Below are 18148 nucleotides of genomic sequence, written 5' to 3' on the forward strand. Positions count from 1 at the left end.
GCTAACATCATCCTCAATGGGGAAAAACTGAGAGCTTTTTCCCTAAGATCAGGAACACGACAGGGAGGCCCACTCTCACCGCTGTTGTTTAACATAGTGTTGGAAGTTCTAGCATCAGCAATCAGACAACAAAAAGAAATCAAAGGCATCAAAATTGGCAAAGATGAAGTCAAGCTTTCGCTTTTTGCAGATGACATGATACTATACATGGAAAATCCGATAGACTCTACCAAAAGTCTGCTAGAACTGATACATGAATTCAGCACAGTTGCAGGATACAAAATCAATGTACAGAAATCAGTTGCATTCTTATACACGAACAATGAAGCAACAGAAAGACAAATAAATAAACTGATCCCATTCACAACTGCACCAAGAAGCATAAAATACCTAGGAATAAATCTAACCAAAGATGTAAAAGATCTGTATGCTGAAAACTATAGAAAGCTTATGAAGGAAATTGAAAAAGATATAAAGAAATGGAAAGACATTCCCTGCTCATGGATTGGAAGAATGTCAAAATGTCAATACTACCCAAAGCTATCTACACATTCAATGCAATTCCAATCAAAATTGCACCAGCATTCTTCTCGAAACTAGAACAAGCAATACTAAAATTCATATGGAACCACAAAAAGCCCTGAATAGCCAAAGTAATTTTGAAGAAGAAGACCAAAGCAGGAGGCATCACCATCCCAGACTTTAGCCTCTACTACAAAGCTGTCATCATCAAGACAGCATGATATTGGCACAAAAACAGACACATAGACCAATGGAATAGAATAGAAACCCCAGAACTAGACCCACAAAAGTATGGCCAACTCATCTTTGACAAAGCAGGAAAGAACATCCAATGGAAAAAAGACAGTCTCTTTAACAAATGGTGCTGGGAGAACTGGACAGCAACATGCAGAAGGTTGAAACTAGACCACTTTCTCACACCATTCACAAAAATAAACTCAAAATGGATAAAGGACCTGAATGTGAGACAGGAAACCATCAAAACCCTAGAGGAGAAAGCAGGAAAAGACCTCTCTGACCTAAGCCATAGCAATCTCTTACTTGACACATCCCCAAAGGCAAGGGAATTAAAAGCAAAAATGAATTACTGGGACCTTATGAAGATAAAAAGCTTCTGCACAGCAAAGGAAACAACCAACAAAACTAAAAGGCAACCAACAGAATGGGAAAAGATATTTGCAAATGACATATCGGACAAAAGGCTAGTATCCAAAATCTATAAAGAGCTCACCAAACTCCACACCCAAAAAACAAATAACCCAGTGAAGAAATGGGAAGAAAACATGAATAGACATTTCTCTAAAGAAGACATCCGGGGGCGCCTGGGTGGCGCAGTGGTTAAGTGTCCGACTTCAGCCAGGTCATGATTTTGCGGTCCGTGAGTTCGAGCCCCGCGTCAGGCTCTGGGCTGATGGCTCAGAGCCTGGAGCCTGTTTCCGAGCCTGGAGCCTGTTTCCGATTCTGTGTCTCCCTCTCTCTCTGCCCCTCCCCCGTTCATGCTCTGTCTCTCTCTGTCCCAAAAATAAATAAACGTTGAAAAAAAAAAAAAAAAAGAAGACATCTGGATGGCCAACAGGCACATGAAAAGATGCTCAACGTCGCTCCTTATCAGGCAAATACAAATCTCAATGTGTCTTTCATTAAAATTTCCCTAATGATTGGTGATATTGTTCATTACTTCGTGTTCTCATTAGTCATTTGTACACCTTCTCTTCTCTACCCACGTTCTCTGCAATTTTTGAAGTGGGATGTTTGTTTTTGTTGTTGTAAGGTAATACAGTGGGGTTTTTTGTTTTTTAAGTCAGCTTCATACCAGCACGGAACCCAATGTGGGGCTGGAACTCATGACCCTGAATACAACATCTGAGCTGAGATCAAAAGTCACTTAACCAACTGAGCCACCCAGGCACCTTGGTTGTAGAGTTTTTATATATTCTGGATATTAATGCCTTATCAGATACGTCATTTCAAATATATTCTTCCATTCTGTGGGTTGCTTTTCTGCTCTCTTGACAGTGTCCTTGGAAGCACAAAAGTTTAATTTTGAGCAAGTCCAATTTATTTTTTTTCCCTTCACTGCCTGTGCTCTGGTGTCATAACCAAGAAATCACTGTGAAATCCAATGTTGTGAAGCTTTCCTTCTATGTTTTATTCTAATAGCTTTATAATTTTGGCTCTTAAGTCTTTGATCCATTTTGAGTTAATTTTTGTATATGGTGCAAGGTAAGGATCCAACTTCATTCTTTTGCGTGTGGTTATCTAGTATCTCAGCACCATTTGATAAAAAGATTGTCCTTTCTCCACTGACCTTAACACTGTTGTTGAAAATCATTTGACTGTGTATGTGAGGGCTTATGTCTGGATGCTCTATTCCATTCCATTGAACTACATCACTATCTTTATGCCACTAAAACACTGTCTTGATTACTATAGGTTTGCAGTAAGTTTTTAAATCGGAAAGTGTGAGGCTGCCAATTGTGTTCTTTTTGAAGGTATTTTCGGCTGGCTGAGGTCCCTTAATATGAATTTTAGAATGGACTCTTCTATTTCTGAAAAAAAAAAAAATCTGTTGGATGCTGACTGAATTGCATCGAATCTATAGATCACTTTGGGTAGTGTTGACAACTATAATAAGTCTTCTGTCCACACACAAGATGGTGCATTTATGTGTATCTTGTCTAGTTAACTTCACCAATGTTTTATAGTTTCCACATACAAGTCTTCCACCTCTTTGGATAAATTTGTTTCTAAGTATTTTATTCTTTTTGATGATACTGTAAATTGAGTTTTTAATTTTGGATTGTTCATTGTTAGCATATAGAAACTCAATTTTTACATGCTGATTTTCCATCCTGCAACATTGCTGTATTTTTAGTAGTTCTAATAGTTTTGGTGGAATCTTTAGGGTTTTCTGCATATAAGATCATCTCATATGTGAACAAAGAAAATTTCACTTCTTCCTTTCCAATATAGATGTTGTTTATTTCTTTTTCTTGCTTCATTGCTCTAGTTAGGACTTCCAGGACCAAAATGAATAGAAGTGGCAAAAACAGGTCTCTTTGTCTTGTTCCTGATCATAGGAGAAAAGCTTTCCATTTTTTCACCATTGAGCAGGTATTTCAACATTGAGCATGATGGTTTTTTTTCATATAAGTCATTTCATTAATGACATTTTCTACTTTCTATTTCTATGTTTCTATATTCTATTTTCTATATTTCTATTTTCTATTTATAGTTTGTTCATTTTTTTCAATCATGAAAAGGTGTAGAATTTTGTCAAATGCTTTTTATCAACTGTGATAATCACATGGGTTTTTTTTTCCTTTGTTCTATTAATGTGGTATATTACACTGGTTAATTTTCACATGGCAAACCATCCTGGAATTAATGCCACTTGGCTATGGTGTCTAATCCTTTTAATATGCTGCTGAATTTGGACTACTATTTTATTGGGGTTTTGCATTTACTCTCATAGGGAATATTCATTGGTCTGTAGTTTTCTTACACTGTTTTCGGTTTTGCTGTCAGGGCAATGCTAGCCTTACAAAATGAACTTGGAAGTATTCCTTCCTTTTCATTTAAAAAAAAAAAAAAAACTTTGAGAAGGATTTTTTTTTAATTCTTTTTAACTGTTGGTGATATTCACTGGTGAAACCATTTGGTCCAGGGCTTTTCTTTGTTGGGAATTTTCAGTTACTGATACAATCTACTTATTAGTTCCAAGTCTGTTAAGATTTATTCCTTTATAATTCAGTCTTGGTAGATGTTATCTTTCTAGGGATTGGTCCATTTCATTAGGTTATACTATTGGTGAATAACTGTTCACAGTATTCTATCATAATCCTTATGAGTAAAATCTGTAGTAATGCCCCCATTTTCATTTCTGATTTTAGTATTTAAGTCTTCTTTCTTTCTTTGTCAATATAACTAAAGGTCGGTCAATTTTATTGCTCTTTTCAAAGAACCTATTTTTGGCTACATTGATTTTCTCTACTGTTTTTCCATTCTCTATTTTATTTATGCCAACTCCCTTTTCTAATTTTATTTTTTATTTTTTAAAATTTACATTCAAATTAGTAGCATATAGTGAAACAATGATTTCAGGCGTAGATTCCTTAATGCCCCTTACCCATTTAGCCCATCCCCCCTCCTACAACCCCTCCAGCAACCCTCAGTTTGTTCTCCATATTTATGAGTCTCTTCTGTTTTGTCCCCCTCCCTGTTTTTATGTTATTTTTGTTTCCCTTCCCTTATGTTCATCTGTTTTGTCTCTTAAAGTCCTCATATGAGTGAAGTCCTATGATTTTTGTCTTTCTCTGACTAATTTCACTTAGCATAATACCTTCCAGTTCCATCCATGTAGTTGCAAATGGCAAGCTTTCATTCTTTTTGATTGCTGAGTAATACTCCATTGTATGTATATATATATATATATATATATATATATATATATATATATATATATATATACACTGCATCTTCTTCATCCATTCATCCATCGATGGACATTTGGGCTCTTTCCATACTTTGGTTATTGTGGATAGTGCTGCTATAAACATGGGGGTGCATGTGTCCCTTCGAAACAGCACACCTGTATCCCATGGATAAATGCCTAGTAGTGAAATTGCTGGGTCGTAGGGTAGTTCTATTTTTAATTTTTGAGGAACCTCCATACTGTTTTCCGGAATGGCTGCACCAGCTTGCATTCCCACCAACAATGCAAGAGAGATCCTCTTTCTCCGCATCCTTGCCAACATCTGTTGTTGCCTGAGTTGTTAATGTTAGCCATTCTGACAGGTATGAGGTGGTATCTCATTATGGTTTTGATTTGTATTTACCTGATGATGAGTGGTGTTGAGCATTTTTTCATGTGTCAGTTGGCCATCTGGATGTCTTCCTTGTAGAAGTGTCTATTCATATCTTTTGCCCATTTCTTCACTGGAGTCTTTGTTTTTTGGGTGTTGAGTTTGATAAGTTCTTTATAGATTTTGGATACTAACCCTTTATCTGATATGTCGTTTGCAAATATCTTCTCCCATTCTGTCGGTTGCCTTTTAGTTTTGCTGATTGTTTCCTTGGCACCAACTCCCATCTTAATTATTTCTTTTCTTCTGTTTGTTTTGGGTTTGAATTGTCCTGCTTTCCTTAAAGTTATTGATTTGAGATCTTTCTTCTTCCATTTTTTTTCTTTTTTTAATGTAAGTTTTTACAGTGATCAATTTCCCTGTTAGCACAGCATTTCCTATAGAGCAGATGTAGCTTTTGTTTATCTGGGAATGTCTTAATTTCTCTCTCATTTTTGAAGGACTGTTTTTGCTGCATATAGAAATCTCGGTTGACAGGTTTGTTTGTTTTCAGCACTTTAAATATCTTATTCCTGCCTTCTGGCCTCCAAGATTTCTACTGAGAAATCAGTTAATAGTCCTATCAAAAATCTACTGTATTTGATGAATCATCCATTTCTTCTTGCTGCCTTCCACGATTCTCCTTTTATCCTTGGCTTTCAATAGTTTAATTATAATGTATCTCAATGTGGATCTCTGTGAGTTTGTCCTACATGGAGTTTGCAGAGTTCCACGGATTTGTAAATTCGTGTCTTTAATTGAATTTGGGAAGTTTTCAAGCCATTCTTTTTTCTTTTTTTTTTTTTTGTTAATGTTTATTTAGTTTTGAGAGAGACAGAGACAGAATGTGAGTGGGTTAGGGGCAGAGAGAGGAGACACAGAATCCAAAGCAGGCTCCAGGCTCCGAGATGTCAGCACAGAGCCCGACATGGGGCTTGAACTCACAAGCTGTGAGATCATGACCTGAGCCGAAGTTGGACACTCAACTGACTGAGCCACCCAGGTGCCCCAAGCCATTATTTTTCCAAATAATTTGCCTCTTTCTCTCATTTCCTTCTGAGACTCTCATAATGGATATATTGACCTATTTGCTAGTAATTTCAAATGTTCTATCTTCACATTTGCTAATTCTTTCTTCTGCTTGCTGAAATCTGGAGTTGAATCCCTCTACAGAATTTCCAATTCATTTTCTTTCTTTTTAAGCTCCAGAAGTTGTTTGGTTCCTTTTTATAAATTGCTATCTTTTTGTTGATACCATTTTTTCCACTTCCTTTAGTTCTTTGCCCATATTTTCCTTTAGCTCTTTGAACATATTCAAGACAATTTTTTAAAAATGTCTTTGCCTGGGGCACCTGGGTGGCTCAGTCAGTTAGGTAGCCAACCTCAGCTCAGGTCATTGTCTTGTGGTTCGTGAGTTTGAGCCCCACGTCGGGCTCTGTGCTGACAGCTGCAGCCTGGGGCCTGCTTTGGATTCTGTGTCTCCCTCTCTCTCCCTGTCCCACCCCCTCTCACACTCTGTGTCTGTGTCTCAAATGTTAAAAAAAAATTTAATAAAAATAAATAACTAAAATGTCTTTGCCTGTCTGATGTCTGTATTTTTCCAAGAACAGTTTCTGCAGCCTTAGTCTGGTCAGACTATTATAAGAAAATACCATAGACTGGATGACTTAAGCAACAAACTTGTACTTCTCAAGGTTGTAGAGGCTGGGAAGTCCAAGTTCAAGGTTCCAGCAGATTCAGTTACTGGTGCGGCCCTCTTTGTGAATTATAGATACAACCTTCTTGCTGTATCCTCATATGGTGGAGAGAAAGCGCTTATTATTCTCTTCTTATAAGGATACTAACCCCATCATGGAGGTCCCACTCCCATGGCCTCATCTAAACTTAATTATTTCCCAAAGGCCTCACCTCTACACCTTCATATTGGGGATTTGAATTCATATATGAATTGCGGGGGCAGGGAGGGAACAGATTCAATCCCATAACACTACCAATTTATTTCCTTCCCTTGAATGAGCCATGTTTTCTTGTTTCTTTAGGTCTTGTGATTTTGTTGTTGCTATTGAAAACTGGGCACTTGGGGCGCCTGGGTGGCGCAGTCGGTTAAGCGTCCGACTTCAGCCAGGTCACGATCTCGCGGTCCGTGAGTTCGAGCCCCGCGTCGGGCTCTGGGCTGATGGCTCGGAGCCTGGAGCCTGTTTCCGATTCTGTGTCTCCCTCTCTCTCTGCCCCTCCCCCATTCATGCTCTGTCTCTGTCGCAAAAATAAATAAACGTTGAAAAAAAAATTTTTTTAAAAAAAGAAAACTGGGCACTTGAAAAAAGTCACATAGATGCAGTTTCTGGATCTGCATGTATAGAGCCTGGAAGTTGCCATTCCAATATAACAACAAGTAAAAAACTGGACAGAACAATCATCAATTCTTCTAGGATCTGCAAGACAGGTGAGAACACAGGACAAACCATTACTCCCAAGACTGGAGAAACCAAGAGGTGATTACAGAAAATGACTTATTGAAGCAGAGACTCAGCAGCAGAAACTGCTGCAGGAACAATTGCAGGGTAGAAAAACTCAACAGTAATTGACAGTTACTGGAGGCTGGGTGGGAACAATTCTGAGAGTTAAAAGTTCCAGGAGACCTCATCCTAAGAGGGGTGCCAAAATTTTGTGAGATTTTCAGGAGCTCTATGAGATTTTCTCAGTAAATACTAGAGGAAAATCTCCTGTGTTTCCAGGAAGGAAAAAGAAGAAGGAACAATCTTGAAATATAACACAGCACTCTGTTCTTAACAAGGCCTGCCCTCAGAAGAAACTAGTTAACCAGTGCCTAAATTGCTACAGTATTATCAGAGCCTAACTATCCCAGAGGAAGGGAAATGCCCAACTCTACTCAGCCCTACCCTTCCATATGGGGGAAGAAGTAGCCAACTCTAGCACATCCAAGCCATCCTGTCTCACTTACAAAGTTAGGAGAAAAAAGATTTTAAAACACTTGTAAAGTTCACGGTCACGAAGCATAAGCTTACTAAAAAACTGACACCTAATCACAGAACTATAGAAAATTTTCCTGCCACTCACAACTTACCACTGCATTACTAAAGGCCCATTTATAGCAATTCCCTTTGTCCTGTTCATCATTTCCACCTACAAAGAAAAAACACAATACATGCCAAAAGGCAGAACATACAACCTGAAGAGACAGAGCAAGCATCAGAACTAGACATGGCAGGGAAGTTGGAATTTTAAGACTGGGAATTTAAAACAACTATAATTAATAGGCTAAGGGCTCTAATGGATAAAGTAGACAGCATGCAAGAACAGATGGGCAGTGTGAGGAAAGAGACAGAAATCCTAAGAAGGAACAAAAAAAAATTGCTAGAGATCAAAAACACTGTAACAGATATGAAGATTGCCCTTAATGGACTTACTAGTAGACTGAACATGGCTGAGAAAAGAATCTCTGAACTTGAGGATATCTCAGTAGAAACCTCCAAAACTGAAAACCAAAGAAAAAAGCCTAAAACAAAACAAAACAAACAGTAACTGTAGGACAACTACAAATGGTGTAATATTCAGGTAATGGGAATACCAGAAGGAGAAGAAAGGAATGGAAGATTTGAAACAATAGTAACTGAGAATTTTCCCAAATTAACATCAGACACCATACCACAGATCCAGGAAGTTCAGAGAGCATTAAATAATTTGGATGAATTCTAAAAACACTAAAATACTACACCTATGCATACCATTTTTAAATTATAGAAAAGCAAAGATAATGAAAATATAGTGAAAGAAACCAGAGGAAAAAACACCTTAGCTATAGAGGAACAAAGATAAGAATGCCACTATTATACCCACAATTTATGAGGCCACCATATGTCTAACATCTCTTCAGAAACCATGCAAGCAAGAAGAGAGTGAAGTATTTAAAGTGTTGGGGAAAAAAACACTACCAATCTAGAATTCTGTACCCTGCAAAATTATCCTTGAAAAGTGAAGGAGAAATAAAGACTTTATCAGACAAACGAAAATGAAGGGAATTTGTTGCCAGTATATCTGCTTTGCAAGAAATGTTGAAAGAGCTTCTTTAGAGAGAAGGAAAATAATATAGGTTAGAAACTCAGATCTTCATAAAGAAAGGAAGGGCACCAAAGGAGGATTAAAACTTTTATCTTCCTTATTCTTAATTGATCTAAAAGACAACAGTTTGTTCAAAATAATAGCAACAATGTATTTGACTACCTATGCTAATATATATCATAGATATGTTTATAGCAGCTAACTGAATGACAGCAATGATACATGGCAAAAGAGGGAGGAATTGAGATTATATTGCTCTTATTAGGTACTCACAAAACCCATGAAGTAGTATAGTGTTACTTAAAAGTAAACTTATATTAGTTATAGATTTATTGCAAACTTTAGGGCAACCACTAAAGAAAGTAATAAAAAGAAGTATAATTGATATGCTACAAATAAAAGGATATGCTACAGAGTAAAAGGAATCATATAAGATGCTCAATTAAAACATAAAAGGTAAAAAGAACATGGAAGACAAATATAGGAACAAAGAGCAAGGACAACAAATAGAAAACAGTAAAAAATATGGTAACATTAATTCAATTATATCAATAATCACTTTGAACATCAGTGCTTTAAATACACCAAGTGAAAGACAAATTGTCTGATGTATCAAAAAACATGACTCAACTATATGTTGTCTACAAGATACCCATTTTATAGATTTTTTAATTTGTTGATGTTTATTTTTGAGAGAGAGAAACAAAGAGAGTGTGGTCGAGGGAGGGACAGAGAGAGGGAGTCACAGAGCAGGCTCCAGGCTCCAAGCTGTCAGCACAGAGCCTGGTGTGGGGCTCACACCCATGGACCAGAAGATCATGACCTGAGCTGAAGTCGGATGCTTACCTGACTGAGTCACCCAGGCGCCCCATGATTCCCTTTTAAATAAAAAGACACCTATAGATTAAAAGTAAATGGAGAAAAATAGACTATGCTAACACTAACCAAAGAAAGTTGGAATTAACTATATTAACTTCAGAAAGAACAAGTGTTAATGCAAGGAAAGTTATCAGGGATAAAAAAGGGAATTAAAGAATGATAAAGGGGGCAATTCTCCAGGAAAACATAACAATCCTTAATGTGTATGTGCCTAACAATGGATCATCAAATTGCATGAGGCAAACTGACAGAACTGTAAGGAGAAACAGAAGACTCAACTATCAGAACTGGAAACTTCAATACCCCTCTATCAGAAATGAGTAGATTGAGCAGACAGAAAGCCAGTAAGGATGTAATTGAACTCAATAACACCATCAATCAAGTAGATATAATGGACATTTATAGAATACTCCATCCAACAACAAATACACATTCTTCTCAAACTCATATGGAATATTCACCAAGATAGACCACGTTCTGGGCCATAAAACACATCTTAACATATTTAAAGTTATACCAGTCATACAATATTTGCTCTTGGATCACAATGGAATTAAACTAGAAATCAATTACAGAAAGATAGCTAGAGAAATCCCAAAATTCTTGGAGATTAAACAATATACTTCTAAATATCACATGGATCAAAGAAATCTTAAGATAAATTTTAAAATATTTTGAACTAAATGAAAATCAAAACACAACTTACCAACTTATCACTTGTCAGGTGTAGTGAAAGCAGTACTTGGAGGGAAATTTATAGCATTGAATACATACATAAGAAGATCTAATATTAATAATCCAAGTTTCCACCTTAGGAAACTAGCAAAAAAGAGCAAATTAAGCAAAGTAAACAGAAGAAAAGAATAACAGAGCAGAATGAAGTTGAGAACAGGAAATCAATAGCAAAAAATCAATAAAACCAATAGCTGGTTCTTTTCTTTTTTAATGTTTATTTATATTTGAGAGAGAAAGAGAGACAGTACATGAGTGGGGGAGGGGCAGAAAGAGATGGAGACAGAATTCAAAGCAGGCTCCAGGCTCCAAGCTGTCAGCACAGAGCCCGATGTGGGGCTCGAACCCACAGACCGGGAGATCATGACCTGAACCGAAGTAGAACACTCAGCTAACTGAACCACCCAGGCGCCCCCAATATCTGGTTCTTTGAAAAGATCAACAATATCAAAAAGCCTTGAGCCAGGTTAAGAAAAAAAGAGACAGCCCATGGATTACTAATATGGGATATGAAAGAAAGGATATCACCACAGAACCCAGGGACAATAAAAGTATAATAAAGGAGTTGCACCTGCGTGGCTCAGTGGGTTGAGTGACTGACTCAGACTCAGGTCATAACCTCATGCATCATGGGTTCGAGCCCTGCATCGGGCTTGGCATGCTGCTGTCAGCTCACAGTTTGCTTCGGATCCTCTATCCCCCTCTCTCTCTGTCCCTTCCCCACTAGTGCTATCTCAAAAATAAATACATACTTAACTATAATAAAGGAATACTATAAACAACTCTAGGAGAACTAGTTTGATAACTTAGATGAAATAAGTCAATTCCTTGAAAATCACAATCAACTAAAACTCATGCAAGAAGAAGCAATCTGAATAGGTCTGCATTTATTAAAGAAATAGAATCAACAATTAAAAAGCTTCTAGAATAGAAAGCACCAGGCTCAGATGGGTTCTACCACACATTGAAAGAAGAAATTATACCAATTCTCTACTATCTCTGCCAGAATTAATATAGAAGCAGAGGATATACTTATAAATTCATTTTATGAAGACACCATTACAATACCAAAACCCAACAAAGGAAACATAAGAAAACAAACTACACACCAATATTTCTCATGAAGATAAGATATCCCAGATATGCAAGTCTAGTTCAACATTTGAAAAGCAATTAATGTAATCCATCATGTCAACAGTCTAAAGAAAAATTATATAAGTATATAAATAGATGCATAAAATTCATTTGACAAAATCCAATACTCATTCATGATAAAAACTACTATCAAACTAGTAACATACTTCCTCATTTAATAAAGAGTCTCTATAAATCCCCTACAGACAATTCACTTAAGGGTGAGAAACTCACAGCTTTCCCAGGCTCAAGACCAAGAGGTCTCCTCTCACTACTGCTTTTCAACACTGTATTGGACAAGAAAAGGAAACAAAAGGCATACAGATTGGGAAGGAATAAAACTGTCTTTGTTCAGGGGCGCCTGGGTGGCTCGGTCGGTTAAGCGTCCGACTTCGGCTCAGGTCGTGATCTCGCGGTCCGTGAGTTCGAGCCCCGCGTCAGGCTCTGTGCTGACAGCTCAGAGCCTGGAGCCTGTTTCAGATTCTGTGTCTCCCTCTCTCTCTGCCCCTCCCCTGTTCATTCTCTGTCTCTGTCTCAAAAATAAAAAAAAAGTTTAAAAAAAAAACTGTCTTTGTTCACAGATGAGTGTTGGTTCACAACTTCAGGAGGTATTCCGGTGAACTCTGAAACTGGCCCCACTTACATAAAAGGCAAGAAGAGACTGAAGACAGAGGCAGACCCCCCACCCCAGATTGGTAGGTGACAGTTTTAATATGCAAGGTAACTTACATACAAGGCTTGTCTTGGGCAGCCACAAGACTAGTAGATCTCTGTATCTTAAAAGTTTACATACTTAAACTTAAAAGTTTAAGTACATAGACTTAAAAGTTTACATACAGGCCTTACAGGCCTTAACAGCGTTCAGTCACATATCCAGTCCAGAGGGTCTCAACAACACATTACTCTCTTAAGGCTATATACTTAAAATGGCTGCTCACATGGGAATAGTAGGCATAATTTACATTCCAAAGACAGGGGAAAGAGTAAGAGGCCTCAGATTGCCTGGGTCCAGCTCATGAATCAATCAGTGGCCATGTCCTCTCAATGACCTCCAACAATGACATGATACTCTATATAGAAAACCCAAAAGAACTGACCAAGCAACTCCTAAAACTAATAAGAAATTATAGCAAGATTGAAGGATACATGGCTCATATACAAAAGTCAATGTCCTCTATACCAGCAATCAACAAGTGGAATTTGAAATTAAAAACACAATATCATTTACATTAACACCACCCAAAATGAAATACTTAGCTAAAATATGTACTATATCTATATGAAGAAAACTATAAAACTTTGAAAAAATGAACAAAACCAAGGGAGAACCAAATAAATGGGGAAATATTCCATGTTCGTGGAAAAGGAAGACTCTATTGTCAAAATGTCAGTTCTTCCCAAATTAGTCTACACATTCAATGAAATCCCAACCAAAATCCCAGAAAATTATCTTGTGGGTATTGACAAACTGATTCTAAAGTTTCTACGTAGAGGCAAAAGGGCCAGAAGAGCCAACACAATAATGAAGAAGAACCAAGTTGGAGGACTCATGCTCCTAACTTCAAGACTTACTATAAAGCTACAGTGATCAAATTAATACAGTGTTGTGAAAGAGCAAACAGATCAATGGAAGATAACAGAGATCCCAGAAACAGATAAATATAGCCAACTGATCACTAACATGGAGCAAGGACAATACAATGGAGAAATGAAAGCCCCTCCAACAAATGGTGCTAGAACATCTGGACCTCCACAAGCAAAATGATGAGTATAGGCACAGACCTTGCACCCTCCACAAATATCAACTCAAAATGGATTTCACAGAACTAAATGTAAAACACAAAATGATAAAACATTAAAAGATAACATAGGAGAGGGGTGACTGGCTGGCTCAGTCAGTGGAGTGTGTGACTCTTGATCTCAGGGTTGTGAGTTCAGGGCTCACACTGACCATAGAGATTACTCAAAAAAATAAAATATTTAATATATAATTGATTAGTTAATTAAAATAAAGATAACATAGGGGAAAAGTAACATGACCTTGGGTATGGTGATGACTTTTTAGATACATTATCAAAAGCATGATTGATGAAAAAAATAAATGATAAGCTGGACTTCATTAAAATTTATTTTTTTATTCTTTTTTTAATGTTTTTATTTATTTTTTGAGAGAGAGAGAGAGAGAGAGAGAGAGAGAGAGAGAGAGAACAGAACACAAGTGGGGGAAGGGCACAGAGAGAGGGAGACACAATCTGAAGCAGGCTCCAGGCTCTGAGCTGTCAGCACAGAGCCCAACAGGGGGCTTGAACAATCAAACTGTGAGATCATGTCCTGAGCCAGTCAGATGCTTAACCGACTGAGCCACCCAGGTGCCCCCTGGACTTCATTAAAATTTAAAACTCTGCTCTGTGAAACACACTGTCAAGAGAATGAGAAGACAAGTCACAGACCAGGAGAAAATATCTGCAAAAGAATATACAGCATTTGATAAAGGACTGTTATCCAAAATATTCAAAGAACTCTGAAAACTCAGGAGTAAGAAAACAAACAACTGCATTAAAAAATGAGGTGGGGGGAGGGTGGGTTGCTGGGTGGCTCAGTCAGCTGAGTATCCGACTCTTGATTTCAGCTCAGCTCATGATCCCAGGGTCATGGGATCCAGCTCCATGTTGGGCTCCACACGGAGCTTGGCGCCTGCTTAAGATTCTCTGTCTCTCTTTCTCTCTGCTGCCTCCCCCACTTGTGCTCTCTCTCTAAAAAATAAAAATTAAAAATAATTAATTAAAACAAAACAAAACAAAATACTAGTCACCTCTCCCAGTCTTTGTAGACTGATTCTTAGCTATAGCAGTTCTTTATGGATTAGCTGGCTTGCTGTCAGCCTAGGGATCAGACACAGGTGAAAACTTAGAAACTCTTAGGTCTTTTCTGAACGTGCATCTCAGTGGGGCCTCATGTTGCTTTACCAGCTGGTTTTAAATGTCTTGATTTTTCCAAGAGTCTCACCCCCAGCCCCTCCTGGGGGCCTTAGATGATGTATCTTGCCTGTATCCTTCATTTCTTGCCCCAGGTATCTGTGGGACTGTAGTCCACCTACAGATTTTATGAGCAATGCTCCCAGCTTCCCCCCACAGGAGATCGGAGTGAGGCAAGACAGAGCCCAGTACTTCTGGCAGCCCCCAAACCGGCCAGAACTTTATAAATAAAGGCTGCTCTGGTCTCTCCCTGTTGGAGAGAAGGAATTGAGATCTCCACTGCCTCCTCTCCAGACCAAGACCTGCACTGGGGAAAGGGGAGGGGTGAGAGGACAAGTAAAAATGCCACAAAACTTCCCACAGTCTCAAATGTGGTTTTTACTTTGAGTGTTTGGTTGCTGTAGATCTTTTACTGTTTGCCAGAGCCTTTCTAAGGCTATTTTGGTTCATTTCTAGAAGGTTGTTTTTTTTTTTTTTTTAGTTTTGAATTTTTTTTTAATGTTTACTTATTTTTGAGAGAGAAACAGAGTGCGACTGGGGGAGGGTCAGAGAGAAAGGGAGACAGAATCTGAAGCAGGCTCCAGGCTCCCAGCCATCGGCACAGAGCCTGACACAGGGCTGGAACTCACAAACCGCAAGATCATGACCTGAACCGAAGTCGGACACTTAACTGAGGCACTCCTAATAGGTTTTGTTTTTTGTTTTTTGTTTTTTGTTTTTTGTTTTAATGTTCCCAAAGAGGACTGAGGGCTTGGAGCTTTTACTCTCATTTTGACAACTTCCCTCTGCTTTGACTAGAAATCATAGACCACTCAATATAGGAAAGAAAATATATAAACGAAAGAAGCAAAACTGTCATTCATGTGTTTTAAAATACTATATAAAAAGCCCCAAACAACAAATTCATTATTGTAATTTATAAGGGACTTTAGGCAGTCAGCTGTAGACAAAACCAGTACTTTACGAATAAAAATTTTAAAGAGATACCATTTACAATAGCTTAAAAAGTAGGAAAGATCTAAAATTAAACTCAAAAATATGCAATAATGCCATGGAGAAAAGACGTGAAGTTATTTATTAGACCCTCAGATCAGAGGACTCAGAGCTATCTGCAGAGGAGGAGCATGAAGGGACAAAGGCAGGGAAAGAATGTGTCCGTTTTGCAGAACAAGTAGCTCCCACCAAGGAGACCTAAGGCCAGGTGTTCCAGGATATTCCCTTGCATGAACCAGTTTGGAGCTGAGCAACTGTGCAGAAGCCCCAAATTGCCCTAAAGTTACCTTTAGGTCGTTATACTACTATCATCTCCTCCCAATGCGGGAAACAAAGGCAAAAGAAAAAAAAACTCAATTTCCTTACAACTTACAGCCCACTGACAGGTCCTTGGGACAGGCAGAATGACTTTCCCCTAGGAGCTCAGCTGCCTGGATGTTGTCACTTTGCCAAGGGCAAAGGGCAATCTTAGCCAGAACCCCCAGGATCCTGTAAGTCTACTTTAACATAAAAATTCCTTTGGAAACTTCACATCTATCCCCACCCCCAAATATACGTTAGCAATCATCCTCCAAGCATATGGCCCACTGATATGCATCTGAAGGGTCTCATGACTGGGGTTTTATTAGACAGTAACAAATTACCTTTTCCTAACAAGCACCTGTAAACCTTGCTTCCAAAATTCCTTACAGACTTACTCTATCCCTGACCCCCTCCCAACTTGAAAGTATATAATCAGTCACCTGTCACAACCCCAGTGCAGCTTTCTGCCCATAGGTTCTATTCCATGCTTTAATAAAACTACCTTTTGGGGGCAAATGGGTGGCTCAGTCGGTTGAGCCTCTGACTTCAGCTCAGGTCATGATCTCATGGTTCCTGGGTTCGAGACCCACATTGGGCTCTGAGCTCTCCGCACAGAGAAGAGCTCTCTGTGCAGAGAGCTCAGAGCTTGGAGCCTCTGTCAGATTGGGTGTCTCCCTCTCCCTCTCTCTTTGCCCCTTAATTTGCATTGTCTCTGTCTCTCTGAAAATAAACTTAAAAAAACTTATTTTTATTTTTTAAGTTTATTTATTTTGCGAGACAGAGAAAGAACAGAAGTGGGAGAGGAGCAGAGGGGGGTTGGAAGACAGAATCTGAAGCAGGCTCCTGGCTCTGAGACATCAGCACAGAGCCCGATGCAGGGCTTGAACTCACAAACCATGAGATCATGATCTGAGCCAAAGTCAGATGTTTAACTAACTGAGCCACCCAGACAATGCAATAAACATCTTTAAAAAAATTTTTTTAAATAAAACAAAAAAATACCTTTTTGCACCTAAGACATCTCAAGAATTCTTTCTTGGCCATTGGCTCAAAACCCCAACATTTCCACATTGACGTACTCCTGTGGGCAGAGTCTTGGGCCTTTTTTAAACATACAACATTTGCACTAGCATGTTGACAAGCTATTGACAAGGTAGGTATTCTAGTTGAACAAAAGTGCCTAACAAAATATGTGTTAAGTTCCCTAATGTATCAATCACTCTGCCCCTGCCCCCTAGCACACTGAATAAAAAGCTTCCTGCACTAGCCCCAAAGGGAGACAGTGCTTTGAGATTTATCCTCCTGTCTGCTTACTTGCTGGAAGTGGTGAAAACTTTCTCCAACCAAGAGACTTGGGCTGGCCTATTGACTCACGCACTGCAATGGGGCAAAACGTTTGTGACAGGTAATGATACCACAGTAATGGATTGTGACAATCAATAATGGGAAACCATCAATTTTCCCAATTTATAGATTCAATCAATCCATTGTCTCAGAATTTTTATTTACAAATTGGCATATTATTCATGTGAGTTGATTATAGCCAAAACACTTGAACAAAAATTCATAGGATACTAATTCTATCTTATCAACATTTCATTTCCTGCTATATTAACACAGGGGGGTACCCGTGACCCTATTCTTTCCTATAACTGCCTCCATACATACCTGAACCTGCTCTTTCGCTTTTTCCCATAACACTTACCTTCTAAAATGCTATATAATTGTATTCATGGTTTACTGTCTGCACCCTCCTGCCCCCCACCCGACCAAAAAACAAAAATGTTATTGAGAGCAATTAACTTTGTTTCGTTCACTGACATATTTCCAACCACTTCCAGTGGCATTTGGCACATACCAGGAACACAATAACTTTGGTTGAATCAACGAAGGGAAAAAAGGTTTGTTCTCGTGGTTGTCTACTTGCCTTACTATCATAAGGCACCACTCTCAGCGAACTTCAGTTTCCTTCCCCAGGAACCCAGAGCCACGGCCTCGCAGCCCAAGGAGTGTCACCCCAAGCCCGGAAGTGAGAGCTGGGCACGTGACAAGCTCGCCTGGGCCCCGCCTCACCGACCAGCGCGGAGAACTACACCTCCCAGAATGCATGAGTCCTCGCGTGGACTACATTCCCCAGAAGCTTTGCGGCCATTGCTAACCCGCCTCCTTCCCCACCTCTCCGGACCT

The 18148-nt window shown here is 38.7% G+C and overlaps 1 long non-coding RNA gene across 1 annotated transcript in view; it reads right to left on the reverse strand.

Moving 5' to 3' along the window:
* The window catches only part of LOC123385369, a 46986-nt gene extending 28949 nt beyond the window's left edge, over positions 1-18037 (reverse strand). The window contains exon 1 of the long non-coding RNA XR_006597781.1: positions 17820-18037. This is a non-coding gene — a long non-coding RNA (uncharacterized LOC123385369). The remainder of the gene's footprint in view (positions 1-17819) is intronic.
* Positions 18038-18148: the final 111 nt, after the last annotated feature.

This window comes from Felis catus, chromosome A1 (assembly GCF_018350175.1).
Source record: "Felis catus isolate Fca126 chromosome A1, F.catus_Fca126_mat1.0, whole genome shotgun sequence".
Classification (NCBI taxonomy): domain Eukaryota; kingdom Metazoa; phylum Chordata; class Mammalia; order Carnivora; family Felidae; genus Felis; species Felis catus.